The 19,462-nt window shown below is 39.6% G+C and overlaps 1 long non-coding RNA gene across 1 annotated transcript; it reads right to left on the minus strand.

Moving 5' to 3' along the window:
* Positions 1-1,653: 1,653 nt before the first annotated feature.
* Positions 1,654-19,453, minus strand: LOC126948298 (uncharacterized). The gene is made up of 3 exons (XR_007723387.1): positions 17,167-19,453; positions 2,343-2,497; positions 1,654-2,204 (listed from the first exon to the last, which is right to left on the minus strand). It is a non-coding gene; the product is annotated as an uncharacterized LOC126948298 (long non-coding RNA).
* Positions 19,454-19,462: the final 9 nt, after the last annotated feature.

The following is a 19,462-nucleotide window of genomic DNA, read 5'->3' on the forward strand; positions in this document are numbered from 1 at the left end:
GAGTAGATGAAGTGTCTAAAGGGGAGCTAGTAGAGAGAAAAGTGTAGGGCTTTGAGAGAAATCCTCATTTAGGGACACAAGAATGGAGAGGAGTTAGCAAAGAACACAGGGGAGTAATCAGTAGGAGAGGTAATTTTTACTGAGCATTTACTATACTAAGAATTTTACATGCATTTTATTAACTAATTCTCACAGCTGTCCCTAGGAGGAAGAGTTATTCAGTTTTTTGGATGAATAAGCTGAGACTGATAGGAGTTTAAGAATTTTCACTGAGGTCAAATAGCTACTAAACAATGATGCCAGGTCTGCTTGACAACAAAATCTGTGTTCTTAACCATTGTGAAAATTCAAATGATCTAAGTTTTACACGAACCAGCTAGTTATTGAGGAGGGGCTGGCCAACAGGGTCATATGCTATAAATTCAAGAGAAATGATGTTTGAGAATAGGCCATTGATTTGATGAACCGCAATTTATGGTTTTGAGTGGAAGTAAAGGTAGTGAGCAGGATCCTCACTACAGGAAATGAGGTAAAGCCATGAGTGGGTGGTGCTGAAGGAAGGAGTTGGTGGAGACAACCAGTCAAGAAATGCCAGGCGAAAGGAACAAGAGGAAGGGATACATCCTGGGTGGATCTCAGGGTTACTTTCACAGGTGTATTTATTTCCAAGACAGAGACACAATTTACACGTAAGATAAATGGATCCAGTGGAGCCAGAGAAAGGAGATACCACGAAGATGGTACCAGTGGAGTCGGTAATTTTTTGAGGCGGATAGAAAGACTGGGATCTAAAGTGCAGGAGAAGGGATCAGCTCCGGAGGGAGAAGAGCAACTGCTTGCTTCAAGACCAGAGGGGAAGACCAGCTATATCTTAAACTAGAGATACTCCGGCATCTCTTGAATTTACTGGATTTGTGGAAGTTCCCTTCACCACATTGATACCAGTGGAAGTCAATTTTACTTAGATTAGCTCAGAATTAAATTTTCCAGTTATTAAAATGTCTACGTGAAAATGTGAGATCGTTTTTTAAATTTACAGATAAAAATTGATTTTATAAGAAAAAATTATTATAATTCTTTCAAGTTCCATCACTGAGTCCTTAGTACTTTATTTTAGAAAACAACTACCTGTTCACCTGCTGAGCTCATTTCCAGTGTCTAGTTTGAGTTCTGACCCTAAAAATGCGATTTAATAAAATGGTCTTATTTTGGATACATCTTATGCATATTTTTAAAAAACATTCTTTATGAAAAACATCTTTGTATCTTGTTTATTTGCTTTGAAAGATTTAAGTCTTTTTTTGTTTTGTTTTGTTTTGAGGCTATCTTGCTCTGTTGCCCAGGCTGGAGTGCAGTGGTGTGATCCTGGCTCACTGCACCATCTACATCCACCTCCCGGGTTCATGCAATTCTCCTGCCTCAGCCTCCTGAGTAGCTGGCACTACAGATGCATGCCACCATGCCCAGCTAATTTTTGTGTTTTTTTTAGTAGAGATGGGGTTTCACCATGTGGGCTAGGTTGGCCTTGAGCTCCTGATCTCAGGTGATCCGCCTGCCTCGGCCTTCCGGAATGCTGGGATTACAGGAGTGAGCCACCATACCTGGGCCTGGCAGCTTTAAGTCATAATATATACATCTCAATTATTTTTATGCTAACTTATTGGTTTCTTATATAAATTCCAAGGCATGTCTAATAGTATGTTATTGCAATCTGAGTCAGTTTGTTTTTTTCTGAGCAAACACAATTAGAAGGGCTTTAGATTAATTACAAGATTAAACAATTAGTGACTCCCAAAAACGTAGTGAAATGAAATGCGTAGAAATTGTTGATTCAGTATTCTAAGTAAATCTACTCTTCAGGAATGTCCATGGCTTTGGCAGGATTCAAGGAACATGAAGATTATGGGGAAATTTTTTTAAGAGACTTAAAAAGGAACAAGAACACACCATATAAAACATAAGAAAGGAATCTAGTATTTTTGTCAGAAGCAAGTTTTCTCATGAAAATAGAAAAAATACACAATTTAATTTGCATGGTATTTTTTGGTCAACTCTGGTTTATTTTGCTGGTTTTGTTTATTTATGTGCTTGAAAGGTTTGGCTGCTGGGTCTTGGACTAAGGCCTGGGAAACTCTAAACTTCATTGTCCTTGACTTGCCAAGTGGTGTAGGGAGAGTTGCTTCATCTTTCATATTTATGAATCCCTAGGATAAAAAGGAATATACCACTTACTTTTTTGAAAGTATTTGCGAGTTTTTATATGAAAAGCTGAACAATTCTTCAAATTATAGAGCAGCGGGGGAAAATTGAGTGGGGCTGAGGAGACAGATTATGGTGCCCACCTTCCATGGGATTCTGTTGGTCTCACTCTGTAGTTCTACCATTCAGGGCTGGTTTCCCTCGCTCACTCCACTTGTGGCTTTGGGTCACTACTTTTTCTTCACACTCTCTCTTCCTTCTCCAGCTTCTTGGCTGACTCCTCTTCCTTGACCCAGACCTGAAATGCAAAGATTCTCTGAAGGTCTATCTCCACACCCTTCTCTTCTAGCATTATCCATATGCTTGTGCAGTCTTTTTCACACCCAATGTTCCTGCCATGTTTCCACATACCAGTCAGACATCTGTGTCTATGTGCCCCATAGGTACCTTAAACCCAGTGCCTCCAAAATTTAGCATATCTTCCAGTCCTCTACCAAAATGCTTCCCTTTCTGGACTCTTTGTGTTGATTAAAAGCTTCGCCTTCTCATAGTCAACAAAACTAGAAATGTGTTCATTTTCTTTGCCTCTCACATTTGATCAACTATGTGTTGTTAATACTATATCAAATGATTTAATCTCCTTCATTTCCCACATCTTATAAGTAGCCACATTCTGTTTAAACTATCTCTGAAATGTTCCCAGTGTTTCTCTCTTGTCCATTCTATCTTCTGCCCTTGTTCTGACCTCATCACCTGTTGCATCACTCAGCTATCTGGCCTTCTTGCCTCCTTCTCTGTTCATTCCATCCTGCACACAGCTGCCAGAGTTGTTTTCTAAAATACAAATTTAACAATAATAATCTTTTGCTGAAAAACCAATGGCTTCTGCAGCAGAGTCTGGCTGCAGCCTCATTTTCTGGCTACACTGCTTCTGCACCCCTTTCCACCCCCCATGTAATACATGTGTGCTCTATCCTGCACATCAAGCACACCATAAACTTTCATGGCCCCATGTTTGTTTGTCCTTCTGTAATGCCTTACCTGTCTTTTCTACTTGGTGAAATTACACCAATCCCTCAAGGTCCAGCTTTATTGAAAAGATGTAATAGACTATCCTTAGAATGTAGTAGGACTCTAATCAATATTTTTTGGTAAGTTAATTAAAAAGAAAATACAAAAGCCTTATGGTATGAATAAAGGATGAGGTATTATTTTGTTAACTGAGAAATATAACTGTGTCAACTCTATACTGTCCAAGACCCCTACCTGCCATTTGTATGGTCTGCCTCAGGCAATCCTTCCTTAGTTCCTTTCTTAAAGAAAATTTTAGTAAAAAAAAAATATATTTTTATTACAAAATATTATAACATATAATTGTATATTATAATGTATAATATATAATAACATATATTTTTACTAAAAATGATACTGTAATGAACATATTTGATGGAATACTTTTGCAAGTATATCTGGAGTGTACCTTCTTTTTTGTTTGTTTGTTTCTGAGACAGAGTCTCATTCTGTCATCCAGGCTGGAATGCAGTGGCGTGATCTTGGCTTACTGCAATCTCTGCCTCCTGGGTTCAAGTGATTCTCCTGCCTCAGCCTCATGAGTGGCTAGGATTATATGCATGCATCACCACACCCAGCTAATTTTTTGTATTTTTAGTAGATACAGGGTTTTCATGTTGACCAGACTGGTCTCAATCTCCCAGCCTCAAGTGATCTGCCTGCCTTGGCCTCCCAGAGTGTTGGGATTACAGGCGTGAGCCACTGCACCTGGTATATACACATTCCTTTTAAATTTAGGAAGCTAGCCCTTTATCTACAACATGGGTTGTAAACAATATTGCCAGTTTACCAATTGTCTTTGATTTTGTTCATTATTATATTTTATTGCATAGAAATTTAAAAATATTTGCAGCTAAATTTATTAATATTCATCATGCTTCTATGTTTTGTATCATTCTTTAAAAAGTCTTCTTCATTCTAAGATTATGAATAAATACACCCAGTTTTCTTTAGGCATTTTTCTAGTTTCTTTTTCAGGGTTTAAATCTTTGATCTTTATGAAATTTACTTTGGTATAAGAGTGAGATGAGATTTGTCTTAATTTTTTCCCCAAGTTGTTACTAGTTATACCAAATTGACTTATTGAATATGCTTTTCTTCACTAGTCTGAAATGTAGCTTTATACAAAATTTTATTTCATAGTTATGTATTTCTGGATTCTGTACAATTCAATTAGTGAAAACTTATGATGTCCCAAGCCAGTAGTTTAGGAGATTTCAGCGTTAAATCAGAGTTATTCTGGATCCAGATCTGTTAGCAGATATAAATTTCACAGTCACAAAATTCAGGTGAGCAAAGATGTAACTTTATTTCCCTACAACCCAGCTTAGTTTAGCTCTTGAGCCCCTATGGCCATTTTGTGGTAGAACTCTTAATACAGCCAATTGAAGGTATCTCTGTGTCCCATGGGTGCTGTAAGACCTGGGGGTTGGGGATGAGGTAACTTTTCTCTCATCCAGGATTTGGTAAAGAGGGTGAATCTGGTTGATAGACATCTCTGTCTTCTGGCATCTATAAGATATAACTCCATCTGTCTGATCCTTCTCATTGTGCACCGGCATCCCATTATGTCCCGGCCATGGGCCTTCATGTGCTAGTTCCAGGCACCTGTGCCCTCCATCCCTATCTCAGGACCTCTCTTTGCTTTCCTGAACCCTTTTCAAGGGGGCCCTGGGAACTCCTGTCTGCTTTCCTGTACCACTGGAGGTGTTGAGTCTGGGTGAAGCTGTGCTCAGGCCGATCTACCAGGACATCTCTCAGACTTTGCCAGTTTTCAGCTGTAGCCTAATGTTTGATATAGGCTTCTCCAAGAGGCTTTAGGTATCTCTGGGCTACATCCTGGGAAGGGAAGCAGAAGTTTACTATGCTCTCAGGTCCTCCCCAAAACTACCTTAGATTTCTTCTAGAGGCTTCACCCCAGCTCCATGGAGGCCCTTTTCTCAGGAATTCATATCAATTACTTGTTTTCTTGCTCTTTTTTCCCCATTATCTTCTTCCTCACAACTGTGAGATTTGCCTCTGTTCTAGGTAGGTAGCAGTGGCTGTGCTGAGAGGAAAGAAATGGCTTTTACATTACCCTGTGATCTTTCCAACTCCAGTGTTTATATTATAAACTTTTTGTTCAGACCTTTAGAAATTGAGCGGAGCTTTTGGAACCAAAACAATCGTTTGTCTCTAAACATTTTAGCTTTTAATATGATCATTTCTGTTACGAATATTGAGAGCCTATTTTGGTAGTCATGGCCAATAATTTGATTCTTTCTTCTTGCTGCATCAAGAAGAGTAATGGGCACAAAGAAGCCCTCGGGGAAGGATGCCTTGGAGGAGCCCGTGTTATCTCAAATGATTGTCTGCAACACTGAGTGAGTCCTTGATCTGGCTCCTAGACCCCTGTCTCTATCCTTGTGATCACTCTCTTGGTTTTGGGATCCATTTCAACTAGCTGCTGGTCCTCTTAGTTCCTTTCCTCTGCCCTTGTTTAGTCTCTGCTTTTTTTTCTGAATTATATTGTATGTGGTTTATTATTTGTTTTAAAATTGACAGATAACATTGTACTGTGGAATAGTTAAATCTAGCTAATTAACAAATGCATTACCTCACATAGTAATTATTTTTGTGGCAAGATCACATAACATCTACTCTCTCTATATTTTTCAAGAATGCAATATATTGTCATTAACTATAGTCACCATGCTGTACAATAGACCTCTTGAAGTTTCTTCCTCCTATCTAACGGTAATTATGTATCCTTTGACTGACATCTTCCCACATTCCGCTTTCCCCAACCACCCAAGCTGGTAACTACTTTACTACTCTCTACTTCTATAAGAGCAACTTTTTAAAATTCCATGTATGAGTGAGATCATGCAGTATGTCTTTCTGTGCCTGGCTTATTTCACTTAATATAACATCCTCCAGGTTCATCCATGTTGTGCAAATGGCAGGATTTCATTCTCTTGTATGGATGAATAGTATTTCATTGTGTATATATACACCACATTTTCCTTATCCCTTCATTTCATGGGTACTTAGATTGTTTCCATATCTTGGCTATTGTGAATAGTGCTGTGAAAAATGTGAGAATGCAAATAACTCTTTGACTTAACTGATTTTTTTTTTCATTTGGTTATGTAAACAGATGACCTGCTGATTACAATTCCTTTACATATATACTCAGTAGTGGAATTGCTGGATCATATGATTGTTATATTTTTAATTTTTTTGAGGAACCTACATATTGTTTTTCACAATTGCTGTACTAATTTACATTCTCACCACCAGTGTATAAGGATTCCCTTTCCTCCACATCCTCACCAGCACTTGCTATTTTTTTGTCTTTTTATTAATGGCCATTCTAACTGGGTGAGGTGATATCTCATTGTAGTTTTGATTTACACTTCCCTGGTGATTAGGTTTATATTTGCCTGGTGATTAGTAATGCAGAGTATTTTTTAGCAGCACCCCAGTGCTGCGCTGGTCTCTGGGGCATGTGCTTTGGATGCAACCCAGCACTGCATCAGCCTGCCTTAGGGCTCCCCCTAGTGCTGCAACGGCTATAGCGGTAACCAGTGTGGGAACCTTGCCTATCAAGTAGCCCTGAATCTCTGGACAGGCTTACTGCTGAAGGAAGTACTTGAACAACATCCCTTACTGCCTTTTGAAATGGGGTTCTGCCTAAGTTCCCTCACCACAAATCCCCCCAAGGATCACAGTCCTAGAATCTACCCTCTTTGGATGGGTCATCATTTTGATTGCAAAGCTGTCTACTTTCCAAACTTTTGACTACTCTCTCTTCTGGGAGCCTCCTGATAGAGTTCTCTATATGTCTCCTGTTGCAGTTGCTGGATCTTTCCAGATCACCACACCACATCACCCAGCCACTCTGCCCAATGGGAGGGCAGACAGTGTTCCAGTGTGGGAGGAAGGGGTGTAAGATGCAGGTATTATGTGAGGAGGGCACCAAAGAGAGTTACTGCGAGAAAGTCCTCATGGTCAAAAGGTGGATTACCAAGAATAAAGCATCATAATGTCCAGTTGAGCCCAAGTTAGCTTAAAAGGTCTAGTCTTTGATTCTTTATGGATTATTGTTTTGATGTATGTCTTAGTTTGTTTATGCTGCTATAACATAATACCTCAGGCTGGGTAATTTATAAAGAACAGAAGTATATTTCTCACAGTTCTGGAGGCTGGGAAGTCCAAGATCAAGACGCTGACAGGTTCAGTGTCTGGGGAAGATATTTCTGCTTCCAAGGTGGCACACTGAATCCTGCTTCCTCCAGAGGGAATAAACAACATGGCAGAGCAACAGAAGACAGAGAACCCACTCTCTGAAGCCCTCTTAAAAGGGCCTTAATCCTATCCATGAGAGCTTTCCCCTTATAATTTAAACATCTTCAAAATGCCCCACCTCATGATACTATTACATTGGCAATTAAGTTTCAACATATGAATTTTAGAAGAAATGTTCAGACCATAGTGAAGTATTTCTGTAGTTAGTGGCTCATTTTTAGGACATTATCCTTTTCCTTCCCTATTAATCTCCTACTCCGAAATATTCTTCATGCCTAACTCTGAATATTTAGTCATTATAGGGATCTTAATATCAGGAGGTAACTACGGTCGTGGTTTTTTTGTGCCATGAGAAGCTTGATCTTTTTCTCTGGCCCTGTGTAAATGGCTGGGGGTTTAAAAAGCCATTTTCTCTGACCAGTTGTTTATGCTTGTTCTCCTATTTGCCATTCAGTAAGTAAATGGCCTTTAACACAGGCGTTTTGATTTTCAAACCATAATTAGGAAAGAACGCACTTCATGTGGGGGCTGAAGATTACAGGGAAATTGCACCATCTTCTTCCTTAGTACAGCAATATGTTGCTAAACCAGCAAGATCAACTAGTTGCAATTTCTCCAAACCAACATTATTTTCTTTTCAGAATCTTACCTAAAAGTGAGATTCACCAAGAAAGTTTTGTGTTTTTGAGCAAGTCTAGGTTTTAATTTTTTTTGACTCATCTGCTTCATTAATTGAAAACAAGACAAAACAAACGTGGAGTAGAAGCTTTAAGCAAGTGTGTTCTAACATGCAAAGACTATGGAACCCACCTGAGTCCTACTTGGATCATTTCAAATGGCTCTATATTTTTTGTGTTCCCAATTAAACTTCCTAGAATGTTCTCGCAAGAAACTCACATTGATAAACTTTTTGAGTAATCCAGGAACTCTTAGAACCTGATAAAGTTAAGGAATTTGGCAGGAACGTTTCAGACATGAGGAAGATTTCTCTGCAGGGTATGTTTGTCTATTAATTGGATAATTGGATAGTATCCCTGTCCTAACTATGAAGAAGTTGGTCTCCGACTTGGAGAAAGACTGAAGAGTGGCCATTACTCACTGATGATTTTGGTGGGAGGAAAGTAACAGCTTGTGGACTGTTAATTTTGTCATCATAACAAACTGGATACCCTGAAAAACCTCGCAATACAAAACACCTAGAAATGATGAGTCAAATATAATACGTAGTCTCTAAAATATTGAGCTCAAAGGAAACAGAAGAAACTCTCATACACCAGAAGTGGTGAGGTGATGCTTACACTAGTCCCCAGTCCTGCTTGAGGGATCCTGTTTGAGGGTATTTGGGGATCTTGGCAATCAAGAGGTTTGGGTTTCTGACATGCTGGTACAATGGGGAAGGCCCTAGCCTGTGCAAGGTGGGGAGGTAGAACCAAGGCTCTGCATAAATGGCTACGGCCCTCAAAAGGCTATGCCACCAGAAAAAAGATGCTCAGGCAAAGGGGAATGACAAGCAAAGTTGTCTGCTTCCCCTGGCCTCTGGGTAGAAAAGAATTCAGATTCTGCCCATACATGGCTTTGAGGTTTAATTTATACAATCTGAGTCATCAGAAACTCCAAGTCAAGATATTAACATGAAATTGTTCCAGTTTGATAGCACGTCCACCATCTGGCAGAACAATGAAAAAAAAAAATCCTTTCCTGGCAGCCATGCAAGCTCACCAAGGGCTCCCTGCCATGCCCTCTCCCAAGATTCTCCATAAAATTAGTTGGTTGCTTCTTGCCCTGAGGCAGCCTAGTGAAGGCTGGGGTTTGGTGATCTCATGTTGTCGATGGGGAAAAAGGGAGTGATGGGGTGCATGAGGGCTTCTTAAGCCATAGTTCAAACATAGCGAGTGCGCCCTCTTCCTCTAAAAGGGCCAGATCCCTGGCCTCATCCTCTTCACAAAGAACTCCCTTGGGATCCCCGGGGGATCCAGGTTAGGGCAGAGCCCTAGGGCTCAGAGTGGGGAATCAGTAACTAACCTGGGCCCTAGCACTGTAAAAGTGACAGTTTGATCTCCCCACTGTCCTTCTTCCCCTGCCCACTAGGGACAAGGCTTCCAGAATGAGGGGACCACTGGGAAATTCTGCCTCTTGTTCAGATTAAGTTCTTCCTGCTGCAAGGTTCCAAGCCTCATTCTTCATTCCCAGATTTAGAATGGGGTGGAGGGCAGTTAATTTACAAAAAAATTACATAATATAATTATATGTAATATATATTATCAAAATAGCTCTCATAGCATAAATCTTATAGATAAACCTCACCAACATGAGCTTACAAACCAAAATTATGAACACATGAAAAAATAAGCTACTAAGAGTAAGAAATTAAAACAAATAAGAAGCAAATGTGGCTGGGCGCAGTGGCTGATGCCTGTGATCCTAGCACTTTGGGAGGCTGAGGTGGATGGGTCACTTGAGGTCAGGAGTTCAAGACCAGCCTGGCCAACATGATGAAACCCCGTCTCTACTAAAAAAGGAAAAATTAGCCGGACATGGTGGTACACGCCTGTAGCCCCAGCTACTTGGGAGGCTGAGGCAAGAGAATCACTTGAACCTAGGAGATGGAAGTTGTAGTGAGCCAAGAAGATACCATTGCACTCCAGCCTGCATGACAGAGAGAGATTCCATCTCGAAAAAAAAAAAAAAAAAAAAAAAAGGAGAAGAAGCAATGTGATTAGTGCTCCCCAAAAGTTCAGAAAATGAACATATTAAATGCAAGATATTTTAAGTAATTAAAACAGTAAAATATGGATTAAACAGTAAGAGAAAGGAATAAGATACTATCAAAATTACCCAGAATATTACAAACAGGAATCAAGTAAAAATTCTAGAAATGGAAATATAACCACTGAAATGAAACCTCAGTGTATGGGACAAGCAGCAGGGCACAGCTGGAGAAGGAATGAATGAATTGGGTGACAAATCTAAGGAGATTCTGTAGAATGTAGTACAAAGAGATGAAAAGGTGAAAATATGAAAGACAGGATAAAACATATGGAAGGTAAGATGTGTAGAAGGTATTTCATTCAATTCCTAGGTATTTTACCGAAAAGAACTGGAAATGTGTCACAAAGGAATTTGTACAATAATGTTTATGGTCATCTTACTAGCAATAGCCAAATACCAGAAACAATTAAAATGTCTATCTGCTGGAGAATGGATAAAGAAATTTTGGTATATTCATACAATGGAATTGTACTCAGCAGTAAAAAAGAATAAATTACTAAAATACATAGCCACCTGGATGAATCTCAAAAATGTTAAGTTGAGAGAAAGAAGCCAAACACACAAAAAATACATACTATATAATCCCATTTATGTGAAGTATTTTTATTTTTTTTAATTTTGAGATGGAGTTTCGCTTTGGCCAGGGTGGTCTCAAATTCCTGACCTCAGGTGATCCACCTGCCTCAGCCTCTAAAGTGCTGGGATTACAGACATGAGCCACCGTGCCCAGCTTCATTCATGTGAACTTACAGAATAGGTCAGTCTAAACTATGTTGATTGCCTCTGGGGAGGGGCATGAGGAACTTTCTGGGATGAGCATAATATTCTATATTTTGTTTTGGGTATTGATATCTTTGGCTTATACAGTTGTCAAAACTCATGAACTGAACATATGTAATACGAAAATAATATTGTATGCAATATGAAAATTACATTGTATGTAAACTATACCTTCCACAAAAATTAAAAAGTGAAAAGTAAAACAAAGAATAGAAACTTGGCTGGCTCAGTGGCTCACACCTGTAATCCCAGCACTTTGGGAGGCCAAGGTGGGTGGATCGTTTGAGCCTAGGAGTTTGAGACTAGCTTGGGCAACATGGAGAAACCCCATCTCTACTAAAAATACAAAAATTAGTCATGTGGGCCAGGCACGCTGGCTCACGCCTGTAATCTCAGCACTTTGGGAGTCCGAGGTGGGTGGATCACGAGGTCAGGAGATGGGGACCATCCTGGCTAACACGGTGAAACCCCGTCTCTACTAAAAATGCAAAAAATTAGCCGGGCTTGGTGGCGGGCAACTGTAGTCCCAGCTACTCAGGAGGCTGAGGCAGGAGAATGGCGTGAACCCGGGAGGCGGAGCTTCCAGTGAGCCAAGATCTTGCCACTACACTCCAGCCTGGGCGACAGAGCGAGACTCTGTCTCAAAAAAAAAAAAAAAAGAAAAATTAGTCATGTGTGGTGTCATGTGTGCCTGTATTTCCAGCCACTCAGTGGCTGAGGCAGGAGAATCACCTGAGCCTTGGGAGGTTGAGGTTGCAGGGAGTCGTGACCGTGCCACTGCACTCCAGCCTGGGTGACAGAGTGTGACCCTGCCTCAAAAAAAAAAAAAAAAAAAAAAAAGAAAAAGAAAAAAAAAAAAGAGAAAAAGAAAAAAAAAGGAAGAGAAACCAACTAAGGGAGGCATGCCTGGAAAATGTAAAGAGCTCCGTAAAAATTGATGTGAAAAAAGAAACAAAAGAAGAATGTGCTCTCTCTCTCTGTATATATACACAAGAATTTCAAAGGAAAGAAAATTTGTAGACCCAATAAATACACGGAAAGGGGAAAGTAGCAGTAATCAGAGGAATACAGACTAAAACACCACTACTTTGGCACCTATCAGATATAAAAAAAATTAAGTCTGAACCGAGTCCAAAATGCTGACAACGATGTAAGCAATGGGCATTTTGATACACTGCAAGTGAGAGTTTAAATTGATACAATCATTTTAGGGAATAACCTGGCAAATATTTGGTAAAGATAAATTATGATCTAGCAATTCAACTCTCGAGTATACCCTAAGTCAGCAGTTCTTAAACTCTTTGGTCCCAGGAGCCTTTTAAACTTTAAAGCATTTTTGAGGATAACAAAGAGCTTTTGGCTATGTGAGTTGTTTCTATTGATATTTACCATATTAGAAGATAAAATTGAGAAATTAAAAATACATTCATTCAGTCTTTAAAAGGCAGTAAGAAACTGATTACATATTAACATGAATGACATATTTTTATAAACTAATTATATTTTCCAAAACAAAAATTTTAGTGAGAATAGTGCCATTATGTTACATTTCTGTAATTATGCTTGGCTTAATACAAGATAGTTGGATTCTGTTTCCACATTCAGTCTATTGTGGTATACTGTTTTGATTGAAGTCCATAAATAAAATGAAGATACATACAAATATAGATTTGGAAAAGGGAAGAGAATTTTAATGGCCTTTTCAGATAGTTGTGGCAATTCTTCTTTGATACTTTACCCAAAACTAACAAGTGGTAGTTTCTTAAAAGCTTATTTGAACCCATATCAATGAGTTTTTCATACTCTGTTAAATTAAAATGCATAGTTTATATTATACTGTGAGTGGATTTTTTACCCATGAATAATTTTGTAACATTTTGCATCGGTCATTTGGAAATTATTGGTTTACTGAATTACATAGATTTTCAAAATGTTGATATAGTTACATTATACAATGTCAAAAATCACCACCCATATCATCAGAGAAATCATGAAATACTGAGAAGCTGTAAAGTATAAAAATCCAGGGTTGGATTCAAGTTTTCAAAATTTCTAATTTGTTTTGAAAGCTCAAATTTTATCATCAGCAACAATACAGTCAGCTTTCTTTGGAGTAGCAGGCTCACATCATTCACTTTTGAGAAAATGTCTGCCAAACCCCAAGAGTTTAATAATCACAGTCTCAGTCATCCTCTTAAAAATAATGTTTAGCGAAAAAAGTAGTAGTTCATCTTACAACTCAAACAATCACACAAATGCTTTTTCTTGAGATGACCATTGTACTTTGGCATGTAACAGAGTACTTTGTGCTTACTTCTTACTTTAATATACAAAATATTAAATAGATGACTATGTAACAGTTGAAATTTAGTAAAATTAATATTCTTCAGTGATTTTTTAAAACCACCAGTGCATGATGGTGAAGAATACAATAATTACTAGTATTGCTGGATGCTGCTGCCTTGATTCCTGCTAAGATGCCAGCAGTTTACCTAATATTCCTTTTGCACCATCAATGCAAATGTTAACACAGTGAAAAAGATAAATGGTATCATTTTCTTCTTATGAAAATGGTTTTGACCTCATGAATTGCTTGAAAGAGTCTTGGGCCCATCAGGGGTCTGTGGACCATACTTTGAGAATTTTTGGCCAAAAAACCTTTTGACTTTGCACACAAAGAACCAGTATTTCCATAGCAACATTTTTTTTTTTTTTTTGCCATTGTAAAGATTAGAAAAAATCATCCTGTAGAAAGTGGATAAAAAATTGAATATTTGAACCTGAATCCAAAAGCCTAAAAACAATGGAATGATACAAAGGAATTATATACAGCACAGAAAGTCAATTAGACATAGATGCAAACATGAGATGTGAAAACAGAGAACGATTCATGCTGTATGACACTACATGAAGTTTAAATATCTGCAAAACATACTATGTATTTTTAAGGCATAAAAATAGGTGGTGTTATAGATATATATTGGAATAATTAACAAATTCAGGATGGTAGTTACCTGTGTGAGATAGGGAAGGAATTACATATGTGGAGGAGATACATAGAAGGCTTCAGATGCACATGTACTGCTTTATTTCATAAGCTGAGGGGTGGTTGTAGGAGGTTTATTGTATTATTTTCTACAACTCTTTCTATTCTGAAGAATTTCATAATAAAGAGCAACCTGTCTATAATCATATTCTTTCAAATACTTGCTTGTGAATTTAAACAGTCATATAGATAAACTATTAGTATTGAAACTTTGGCATATAGACATAAAGTCAGTGAATAACTTCACAGTAATGATGTAATTCTCCTTAATAACACACACACGCGCGTGCACACACACACGTGCACACACGCACACACACAAATTCTGCTTTAAAGGTCTCTTCGTTTTCGCTACGTGCAATGCCTACTAAAACTCACTGTTTAAATGAAACGATGCTCCCAAGGCATCCATTCTCAATTACAGAAAGCATCTCTTAATATCCCCTCTCAGTTGTAGGTCTGAGACTGTTGTGTCCTGCCTCCACAGTGTTCCAGATCATCAATTTAGCCTCTGGGTATTTTCAGCATTCTCTGCCGACAGAGCTTTGTGTGCATCTGCTATTTTATCTATTTATTATTTTTGAGACAAAGTCTCGCTCTGTTGTCCAGAGCTGGAGTGAAGTGGCACGATCTCGGCTCACTGCAACCTTTACCTCCTGGGTTCAAGAAATTCCCCTGCCTCAGCCTCCCGAGTAGTGGGATTACAGGCACCCACCACCACACCCGGCTAATTTTATTTTTATTTTTTATTTTTTTTAAGAGACGGAGTCTCGCTCTGTCGCCCAGGCTGGAGTGCAGTGGCGCGATCTCCGCTCACTGCAAGCTCTGCCTCCCGAGTTCACGCCATCCTCCTGCCTCAGCCTCCCGAGTAGCTGGGACTACAGGCGCCCGCCACCACGCCCGGCTAATTTTTTTGTATTTTTAGTAGAGACGGAGTTTCACCGTGTTAGCCAGGATGGTCTCGATCTCCTGACCTCGTGATCCGCCCGCCTTGGCCTCTCAAAGTGCTAGGATTACAGGCGTGAGCCACCGCGCCCGGCCTAATTTTTGTAGTTTTAGTAGAGACAGGGTTTTGCCATGTTGGCCAGCCTGGTCTCAAACTCCTGACCTCAGGTGATCCACCCGCTTTGGCCTCCCAAAGATCTGGGATTACAGGCGTGAGCCACGGTGACTGGCCATGCTATTTAGTTTCATCTTCAGGAGGCTCTTTACCCTCTTAAACTTTGTATCTGAAGTGGCCATACTTTGTTCTGCTCCTGTCACTAGAACCCAGAAACCTCTGAACTTCCACATATTCCTCCTGAGCCTGTCCTTTCCAGTGGTTTGAAATTTAAAACAAACTGGCTGGACTTCAGCTTAGTTAATGGTGGCAGAGGACAAAATAGACATAATTTTCATAGTGATTTTTTCATTTTGTGGGACATCACATTTTTCACAGGGGCTTTTAGTTAAACAACAGAGACAAAAATGTCACAACCTCCCTAACTTCCTGCTTTTTTGAAACTGATATCTTGCATATAGAAATATATAAATAAATTATAGAGAATCCTGATTCTACTTGGATAAGCCTTGTTTGAAAGTTGAACAGTCTGTCCATTCCTCCACATTAAAATATATTCCTGACTCCATTGTGACTCACCACATGCTGTCTGTTTGGGTCACATGGTTCTGAGCACCCACCCCAATTACTTTTGTTTTTTTCTATATACTAGCATTGTGCTAGTGATTTTCACTGAGGAATGTTATTTTGAAACATTGTAACAATCAGTTTGTTTATAACAATCAGTCTGTTAACCCATTTTTTTTTTAATTCCTTGAGATTAGTTTAATCTTCTGTAGTGCCCTTTGGCCCATTCCCTGGCCCTCCTTACCCCTTCAAACTAGGTGGAAGGCATCCATTGCCTCAGAAAAAGGATGTTGAAAAGAAATTAGAAATAACAGTAAACTGTAAGTTTCAAAAATCTATTCTGAACTACTTTGAGAAAAGTAGGATTAAGTCTCAACGGTCAGGATTAAAAGTTTTTAATTTTTATTTTTAGAGAGGGGGTTCTGTTCTGTCACCCAGGCTAGGGTGCAGTGGTACAGTCATTGCTTACTGCAGCCTCAAACTCCTGGGCTCAAGTGATCCTCCTGCCTCAGCCTCCTGAGTAGCTGGAACTATAGGCGAGTGCCATTGTATCTGGCTAACAGAAGTCAAAATTTCGAGGTTAAAAATTCATAACTCTAGATGGGCATGGTGGCTTACATTTGTAATCCCAGCACTTTGGGAGGCCAAGGTGGGAGGGTTGCTTGAGGCCAGAAGTTTGAGGCTGTAGTTAGTTATAATTGTGCCACCTCACTCCAGCCTGGGCAACAGAGCAACACTGCCTCTAAAAAAAAAAGATAAAAAATAAAAAATAAAAAATTCATAACTCTGAAGAACTAGAATATGAATCTTGTGACATAAATAATACATTTGGAAGAATACTTGTTGAGAAGAGAAACTAGAAAAAACAGAATAAATGGAGAATATTCTGAGTTTGACTGGATTTATCCTGAATCAATGAACATTGCTTTTTTTGCTCCCAAGTGAAATGGGATCCAGCACTCAAGCAACAAATTAATTCAAACATAAGGAAATAAAGAAAATATATTATTTGTATGTTTGAGTTTGTAACTAGGGTTTGCACCCTTACATATCCTTCTGAAACATGCTGTTGCTCTTATGGAGAGATATTGAAGCTGTTGTTACTATATTACCGTGTTCTCTTTGTAAGGCCCTAGAGGAAAAAAATTCTTGGGTCTCAGCGTTGGGAGAGCTTTTCTTCCTCTGGGCAACTGGTTTGTTTTTAGCCTGGGGAAACTCCGACTCATGAATTTGATTGAATACCTCTCTTAACTGGCTGCATGAAAGCATGGCATCAACTCTGAATGCTGTCTTTTGCTGGGGATGAGTTTCATCTACTTACCTTATCCCAGTGACTATTCTTCTTCCCACTTTGTTTTCCTTTTGCCTTTATATCTTTACTTACTCTCAATCTGGTTGGACTTCCTGGGAAGCAGACTCTGAGGCAGTGTTTAAGGCGTAGGAAGCTTATTAAGTAGCACCTCTGGGACCAACACCTGCAGAAGGGAGTGGAGAGGAATCAGTAAGGGGCAGGTGGAGACACTGAGCTTCAATGTGGCCCCAACAATAGTCTCAACTGACCATATGGAGAGCTCTGCAGGTAGAATGGTCCCTCAGGGTTCTCTCAACTTGGGCCTGAATGGCCAGGTCTTTACACTCTCCCATCAACCGTTCACTAGATGTCAGCTGCCCCAGGCATAACCTTGGCCAGGAGGCAGTCCTTGAGGGGAATGACAGCTGAAGGCTGTCTGCCAACAGCAGTCCCAGCAGCTGGGGCACCGGATCCTTCTCTGAGGGATGTTGGTGATGCATCAGTGCCCACCATACTTACTTTTAAAAATCTAGTATATATTTCTAAAAGAATTTGGAACAAAAACACCGATAAAGTAAGTGATTAAAGTTAAGTGACTCTTGTTCTCATCCTTGCCCATTTATGTTGTCTCATGTTAAGTGTGATCCTGAGTCTTGGAATACATCATTTCTCTTTTTGATTGTGAGAGTGTGAAAGGCGAGGTCTAAAATATAAGAAAATTATATTCCTCCTTCAACATCCAGCATATTATCAACTCTTCCATGGAGGTTTAGTTGACTCCCTAGGCAGAGCCAGCAGCCCCCTCCTCTGTCTCCATCATGTCCCAACATCACAGTGTTGTGATCTCTACACATCTGCTTCTCTCATGGACAAGACTTCCCTCAAACCTGACCCCCTTTGAATGCTCCCTTTATCATGAATGGCGCCACGGTTAATCCATGGGTGCCGGGATTCTGGAGACAGTTCCCATCAATCACTAAGTCCTGCAATTTGCATTTCTAAAATCTCTCTCTAACCCTCTATTTCTCTCCATTTCCAGTGCTGCTACTTTCTTTCAAGCTTTCGTTATACTTCTCACCTGGACTATTGTAATAGCCTTCTATTTTTCTCCCAGTTTCTATTATTGCTTTCTCAGCAAACCATTTTCTACATAGCAGCTAGAACCATCTTATGGAATTGCAGATCTAATCATACCATCCCTGTTTTAAACCCAACAATAGCTCAATAGCTCTCCCACAAGCCTGCATGACTTCCCCGTCTCCCAGCCTCACCACCCTCATCCACCACACTAGCCTGTTTTGGTTCCTCTAATGTGCTGCATGTCTTTTCTCTCCAAGGTCTTCTCACATTCAGTTCTTTCTGGTGTGCTTTTCTTCTACCTCTCCCTTTGACTAGTAACTTCCTGTTCATCTTTCAGATCTCAGGCATAAGTCTCTTTGTCCAGGAAGCTGTCCTTAACTTCCTAACCAGATCTAGACCTCTCCTTTCACAATCTCATATCAGTTGTGCTTCTTTGCAGTATAGGTCACATGGCAATTTCACAATTAAGATAATACTTTTACATTTTTCTCTTCTACTAGGATACGTATCCCACAAAGTTTGAGACATCTTGGTCACCTCAGCATTTCTAATGCCCAGCACAGGTCTTGCACGTAGGAGATGCTTTATCTATGGATTTACTTATTAAATAAAATACGCTTATTGTGTTGGTCCATTTGGGCTGCAATAACAAACTGTCTTAGACTGGGTAACTTATAAACAACAGAAATTTATTTCTCACAGTTCTGGAGGCTGAGAAGTCCAACATCAGGGTGCTGGTAGATTTGCTGTCTGGTGAAGGCTTGTTCCTCAGAGCTGGTGCCTTCTAGCTGTGTCTTCACATTGGGAAGGGCAAACAAGCTCCTCTTGGCCTCTTTTATAAGGGCACTAATCCCATTCATGAGGGCAGAGCCCTCATTATCTAATCACCTCCTGGAGGCCCCACTTCTTAATACCACCACGTTGGTATTAACATATAGTACTACCTAATGGTTTTAACATATGCATTTGGGAAGCAGGGGCACAAACATTCAGATCCTAACATTTACTTACTGAGTTTGTTAAAGACATGGACAATTTATTTATCATTTTTGAGTCCCCATGCCCTAGTATATGTTGGATACTCAATAAATGGTCTCTCCTTTCCTTGCTTCCTTCCTTCCTCCCTCCCTTCCTTCTTTCCTTCCTTCCTCTTTCTCTCCTTCCTTCCTTAATTCCTTCCTTCTCTTCCTTCTCTCTTTCTTTCTTTCTTTCTTTCTTTCTTTCTTTCTTTCTTTCTTTCTTTCTTTCTTTCTTTCTTTCTTTCTTTTTCTTTCTTTCTCTTTCCTTTCCTTCCCTTCCTTCTCTCTCT

The sequence above is a fragment of the Macaca thibetana genome, chromosome 2 (assembly GCF_024542745.1).
Source record: "Macaca thibetana thibetana isolate TM-01 chromosome 2, ASM2454274v1, whole genome shotgun sequence".
NCBI classification, from domain to species: domain Eukaryota; kingdom Metazoa; phylum Chordata; class Mammalia; order Primates; family Cercopithecidae; genus Macaca; species Macaca thibetana.